A 7140-nucleotide genomic window follows, 5' to 3' on the forward strand; every position below is an offset into this window, starting at 1 on the left:
TGAATGGTTTCTGTCTCTACTGAGGAAGTCAGAGAATCTCACTGAGGTGTGGATCAGGTCTGAGTGACCTGTGGAGGGACAGCTTTAAACAGTCCACAGGTCTCACGTCCTGCTCAGTCTGGTAGCAGATACCTCGTATTGTTCCAGATGTGCTGACATCACCAGCAGCAGCAGCAGCACAGCTGTGTGATACGATGAATCTCAGTTATTGATCCAACACACAGGAAATACAAAGATCAGGATTTATGAGAGTAATCATTATGAGTCTGAACACATGATCACTGAATGTTAGTCTCCACAATAATAAGCTAACACAAGCAAACACAGCTTTCAGCTCTTATTTTGAAACTTCTTTAGAGAGCTGTGATGTGAGCGTGCCTGGCTCTGAGGCACTTGGGTCAGCCTCTGTTGTTTAGAAGTGTTACAGACTGTGAATGACACAGACCTGTCAGTTTCATGTTTGTCTGTAACACAGCTCAGGGGCTGAACTCATCCATCCAGTGTTATTGATCCAGGACTAATACCAGCATTGGGATCAATACTACACAATCACATGTGTCCACGTGATGGATTTGACCAGCTTTATTCATTAATGATCAATCAACTTATTTACTGCATCTGAGTCCAGCTTCATTTAAATGATCCAACCATGAAAATGACATCAGTCCTACAGAAGCACTTAATGCTAACAGGAAGTCATTGATTAAGGTGGAATAACACAGAGACACAACCACTCACAGTTAACCTGACCCCACTAACTGCATGTGTTTGGACTGTGGGAGGAAGCCGGAGTACCGGAGAGGACGCACACAAACACGGGAGAACATGAAGCACTGAAACAAAGATGGTGGATTTGACCTCAGGACCAGGCACGTAATTTCCAGGGGGGTTACGGGGGTCATGACCCCCCAATAATCAGATCCAGCTACACTGAAACTGTCAATTTCATTTCCTTTTACTGTTTTTAAAGCTATCAGGCTGCTTTGCGGCTCACTTATACTAAACTAAGATACTTTCAGTGTGAATCATTTGCAGGAACACAGGCAGGATATAAAGTGCAGAACTTTACAGTCTCTGTCTCAAAGTTGGTCTAAACATGCTAACAGCTCTTTGTTTTTTTTCAGTTTGCACTGGTTTGATGTAATAAAAGAAATGTTAAAGAAGCAAACAATTGTTGTTATTTTAGTTCTATAATTTCATAAATCGTGGTGTGGATCTAAGTCAGGTTGGTTCTCGGCTACATTTACATACAGATGTTAATGTGTTCAGCAGCTGGACACATCTGAGGAAGGAACATTGGAAAGGTGCTCAGTGCACAACTGCATCACTAACTTTATGTAAGAGCCTGTATTTTATTGTATTTATATATTTTTAACATTTGACTTAAACACTTTTGGGAAGCATGAAAATATTTTCAGGAGGAAGTTTTTCCTTCTGTCCAACTGTAGTACACACAACACTGGGTCTCCCCCATTATCACTGCACACTGCCTCAGGCTGGTGATGAGCGCCCCCTGGTGTCACAGTGTTGATGACATCATGCAAAGTGAAAAATAAACAGCGTCTGTTAATAAAAAATCATGTGTCCATTCTCATGTTTGCATCATGTTTCTGTAAAATCATCAGCTGTTTTCTGAACCTTCTTCATTGTTTGACTCGTTCCAACAGCTGTGAGCTGTGATGGAGTCAGAGCAGCTTCATCACTGATGTTCAGGTGAAGCTCAACTTAAAAAACTGTAGAAATGATCAGGATGTTTTCAGGTTGGATGTGTAAAACAGTTCTGTGTGAGGTCACAGAGCTTCATATGTGTGTGTGGGCTGAAGCACACACGTGTGAGTCCTCAGAGGTTTCACACACATCACTGCACACATTTATAATCCTAGTTTAAGCTTGTGGATCATATCGGACACATCAGCAGCTCTTTGGAGACAAAGATTTGAGATTTAAGATGAGTCGTTGTTTTTCTATCCATGGTAGCTTCCACTGCTGAGGCTCGGGAAACATGAAGAGGATAATTAAGAGGAAGCATCAGCTCTGTCTCATCTAACTACACAGTATTATAATCATGCACTTATGTCTCAAACTAAGACAAAATGAGACAAAATGAGTTATGTGAGTCTTTAGATTATCAGTAAATTCTGGTGATAGTTTGAGGCTCAGTGGAGCCATTTTTGGTTTGCGATGAGTGTTTTGTGATGGTCAGCTTCTGTTTTGTGAATCGCTCTTTGTAATTTAGAAGATGATGCAGAAATGTGCGTGTCCTTATCTGAGAGTACATGGAGAGAGTGTCGCAGACTCGAGGTGAGAAGATAAATCTCGGAGCTGGATGGCCTGCACGTTACCTATGTGCATCTTTTCAATGACATCAGGTGAACCCATAATAAGCATTTCTATGTCTTAGACATCTTCGGTCCCGCGAAGGCTGAAGATGCGATGATGAATTAATTTCTTACTCTGGCACGGAAACTGGAACTAGTGTTCTAGTTTGTGTTCAACACGGACTCTTTAGTGCGCTGCACACTCGCTCTCTCAGCCCGCGAGTTTGGGAACAAGAAGAAAGGAGAAAAAAGAGCACGAAAGTTTTTGTCCTCATGTGAACAAAGTGACTGTGTGTGCTGAAAGCAGCTGCTGTGTGTGTGTGTTTCACTTCTTATTGCACACTAAAACACACACACACTCTCTTTCAGCTCAGTTTAGTGTGTGCAGCCAAACATCACGGCAGACTGCCACAGAGTTCAGCTTCCTCATAGTTTCACACGTCATAAGCCTTCACATCACTTCCTGTCCTCACAGGAAGCTAAACTCTGGCTGTGTCCGAATTCAGGGGAAGGATGCTCATAAGGACACTAACTACCTACGTCACAAGGTAGTGTCCTTAGACGGACGGGTAGTCAGGAAGTTAGCGGCTTGGACAGCCCCCTTTTTTTCTCCATAGAAACTTTATTGAACAAACAATGAGTATCCAACATAACAGACGGGCTGTGGACAGCCTCCTAGCCTTCAACTCCGCCCTTGTGTGTTTTCCCGGTCGCTAGCGCCACAGCGCGAAAACTTTAAAATGGACCCAGAAATGTCGCTCCGTTGTTTGGACAATTTTATTTCTCGAGGAGCTAGAAAAACCTTATCGTCGCCGCCCGCACGTTTTGTACCTTAGGCTCATCAGAGACAATCATATCCAGGTAAAATAATTTCCTTTAATCTACACACATTTAGGAATTACTTAGCTAATTACACGGATAAATGAAATATTGCCGGCGTTGTGCCAAAAAAGTGTTCGCCTGCCAAAACTGATTTCCAATGTTTCCGTGTGTAATATGTGTAATATCTTCATGTATGTTGGTAAATAGACTTCGGTGAACATGGTTTACTAAGGGGTTTTATATATACAATAATTACCTGTTGTTCAAGTATCTTTATAACTCTGGTTATAATGTAGGTACAATTGATATATTTGTTGCGCTGTCTGCTGTCCTCTTGGCCAGATTACTCTTAAAAAATAAATTTCTAATGTCAACATGACTGTTTGTGACCTGGATAAATAAAGGATATATAAAAGTCTCTGCCAAAATTTGAATTTGATTGCAGCTTCTACCTTGTTACAGGAATGTTGCTGGTGGCAGGTGACTTGATATCACTTATGAGGGACACATTTGACATGTTTCACGTATTATAGACCAACAAGTTATTCATAGCAGGATAAATACGAGCAATCAGTTTAGGGCAAAAACCGGAAATCAGTTTTTGGCAGACGATCATTTTTTGCCACAACATCAGTCATTCTCACACATGTACTGTATCATATAAAATATATAAACTAAATATCTTTGAAACGTATAGAATCTAATCTTTTGTTTGTTTGTTTGTTTTTTTACATAGCACTTTATCAAACTGTTGTCTGCTACAGAGTTACAAGTATTATACTAATAATATAGCATCCACCATCTCCTGCTTGCATATCTCTGTAGACATCTTAGTGGTGTGGCAGCCATGAGTGAGCCCTGCAAACCCTGTGGATGGACGATGCAGTGGACAGTGGGAGGAAGCATCCTGAAGCTCTCTTTGCAGACCACCCTGTGTGATTCTCCACTCACAGACCAGAAAAGACAAACCGCAGGTCTCAGTTGCAGCAGCTCATCCACGTCTGATCTTGCTCGGGCAGATTCAGCAACACTGCCAGAGACTTCCTGTAATCTATTACAGTTGTTCAAGAAACGGTCCAGGAACAGGTCACTCAGGTTAATCCTGTGTGAACAACTGAAAATATTGTTTTTCATCTTTACATACTGTGTATTTGAAATATTCTTATTGTTATTGTTATTTACTTTATTGCTATCAAATAAATATCCAAGTAATATTGTTCAAAGTTAGCGTCATGTTCATACATGTTAAAAATGCCTGTAAATCAAATTGAGTTCAGTGACAATTACTGTTTGTTTGAATCAATTTATTAATAACATAAAACATTTAAACTAATGCAACACATAACAATGTAACAAATTTATTCAAATAAATAAATTTCTCAATACACAACTCATTTGGGAACTACTCTTTCAAGAAGTGAAAACAGTCTGTCCGTCCTCTCCCTGCTCTCCTCTCCTCAGCCTCTCTTTGCTGCCTCATGTCCTCTCTGATGAGGTCTAGCAGCTCATCATCTCTTTTCCTCTTTCTCCCTGTCATAGGTGGCTGAGCTGTTTCGTCATCGCTGTCGTTTTGGTCACCCACTGCTGCGCTTGGCCCTGGAGTGTCCTCAGGGAGAGGGGACATTAGGACAGGAGGCTTAATGGAAGGCATCTGTCCTATCACCTCATCCATGAGGGCAAACCAGGGCCAAGTATCAGCAGTGGGCTTCCCACTGACCCCCTCTCCTGAGCCTGGATACTTGTAATCCTAAAGGCAGAGGAAATAAAAATGACAGCAGGCAAATAAAAACACCACAACAACTCTTAGTAACTGCACATTTATTAACTTGTGTTCTTGGGAATTATCTTCTTGATAACACACATACGTACTTTGTATTCTTTAAAGTTATCTCATGTCTTCTGGCCTGCAAGTTAAGGCTCCGGTGTGAAATTTATGGTTTTCAGGGGTTTTATTGTTAACTCGGTTTCCCTGAGTCTTTCCCTTGTTGTAGTTGTTTGTCTTATTTTGAAAGAAATATTTACACGTTACCATAGCGACCAGAGAGCATTAAGCGGCAGAGAGGAGGATGTTACTGTCAATATTGGCGCATTTTCAGGACGACACTGCTAATAAAGTTACACAATTACACAGCACATTCACGTTTATTATTATATTTACAAAATACCACAGTTTTTGTCTTGGTCGGATCATTTTATGTGGTTGTATTTATCCGCGATACCTTAAAGGCTCCGTGTCTGACATAAACCGGTCTGTGGCGCAAAAAAGGTTGGGGACCGCTGCTGTACAGCATGAGGGCTAATAGAACCGTACTCATATGAATATGATGTGTAAATTGATTTATTCTTGTACATCCACGCCGTAGCGGCCCAATTCTTCACCCCAGTGAAGAGGTGATCGTTTTCTCCTCGTTTTAATAAATTAAGCCGTTTGGTCTTTGTTCCCCACAACATATCACCAATTCGAAAAAATTAAAATTAGCTGTATGTAAGCGGCAATACATGAAAAACTGCGGGACCCCCGATACAAGCTGGTTTATGGTTATTTTAAATAAAAGAAACATGTCTATGCAGATGCCCAAAGCTTAACAACACGACCGCTATAACAATTTAACTTTTGTACAACCAGATTTTCATATACTTACATTTGAAAGTGTTTTCCTCTCCTGCTTCGACCACCATCGTTATCAGAAACAAATCTCCTCTATGACCCGCAATGAATCCTGGGATATAGTAGGACATGAAGGATACATCAGACCATCCTTAGAATTCAGGGCAAAGTAGGACGCATTTGTCGCCACATTTTGAGTGCTCTTTGAATTCGGACAGTCCTCGTCGTGTAGCTATGACGTCATTGCATCCAAATATGGCATTTTAAGCATCCTTCCCCTGAATTCGGACACAGCCTCTGTCTCTCACAGCAAAGAACGGAGCGTTTGTCAGAGCAACACATATTCTTAAGGACAAAATCAGTGTTTCACAATAAAAGCCTTGTTAATACAAAACTGTCCAGCAGCTATTAGGAGGACCTTTAATTTGAAATAGATGGAAAAGGAAGCAGAAAAGGTCAGCCAGCTTCAGCGGTCAGAGGTTAAAGGTCATGTGAATGAAGAAATGCTGTTCATACTTTGGTTATGTTTTCTGTCTGAACTGGCAGGAAGTCCTCTGTGAGAAGCAGGAAGTGCTCTGTGAGGAGCAGGAAGTCCTCTGTGAGAAGCACGAAGTCCCACTTTTGTTGTTTTTGGTGACTTTCAGAAATCTTCCAGCCGCTATAAAATAAAGTGATGCTGGAAACATGGCTGTGGCAGATGGAGGGCTCAGCCGCCTCCAACCGAGTAAAGAGGCTCAGCAGCTCTGATGGTTCATTGGAGGCAGCACAGAGTGTGGAGACATCTAGTGGTGGTGGAGAGAAGTGCAATCAAAGCTCTGCTGGTGGATGTAGTTACTGTAAGGTCCCTGATGGAGCTCTGTGATTGGTGGATTGTCCAAACTAAACTCAGTGATAAAGTTTCCTCTGATAAACAATGAAAGGACCGATCAGCTGATCAGCATCGTGACACGAGCACTGGATCCAAATTTGAAGTTCTTTTCTCTGACCAATGAAATCTGACCTGGAATTTGGGGAAAGTCCTGGAAAGTTGTTTTCCTGCATTAAGGATTCTGCTCACAGCCTGGGTGACCTTTGACCTTAAGCTGAAGATTCAGCTCCACATTAATCATTAATAATAACTGACATATGAAAGTGTATCAGGGCCTGATGTGGCCCGCTGGCCGTATGTTGGACACCCCTGCTTTAGCTGCTGAGTCACGGCTGAACGAGCACAAACAGCTCAGACTTGTTTCTCACTACTTTCTGTGGAGAAAGAAAGAAAACAAACCCACTCATGATCTTCAGAGTGTGCATTTGATTCTGTGTCACAGTGTGACTGTGGGGATGAAGGAGCTCTCAGGGCCTCCACAGCCTCCTGCAGGGGGTGGAGGTGCTGTCCATCATGGGGACAAC

The sequence above is a fragment of the Pelmatolapia mariae genome, linkage group LG3_W (genome assembly GCF_036321145.2).
Source record: "Pelmatolapia mariae isolate MD_Pm_ZW linkage group LG3_W, Pm_UMD_F_2, whole genome shotgun sequence".
NCBI lineage: Eukaryota > Metazoa > Chordata > Actinopteri > Cichliformes > Cichlidae > Pelmatolapia > Pelmatolapia mariae.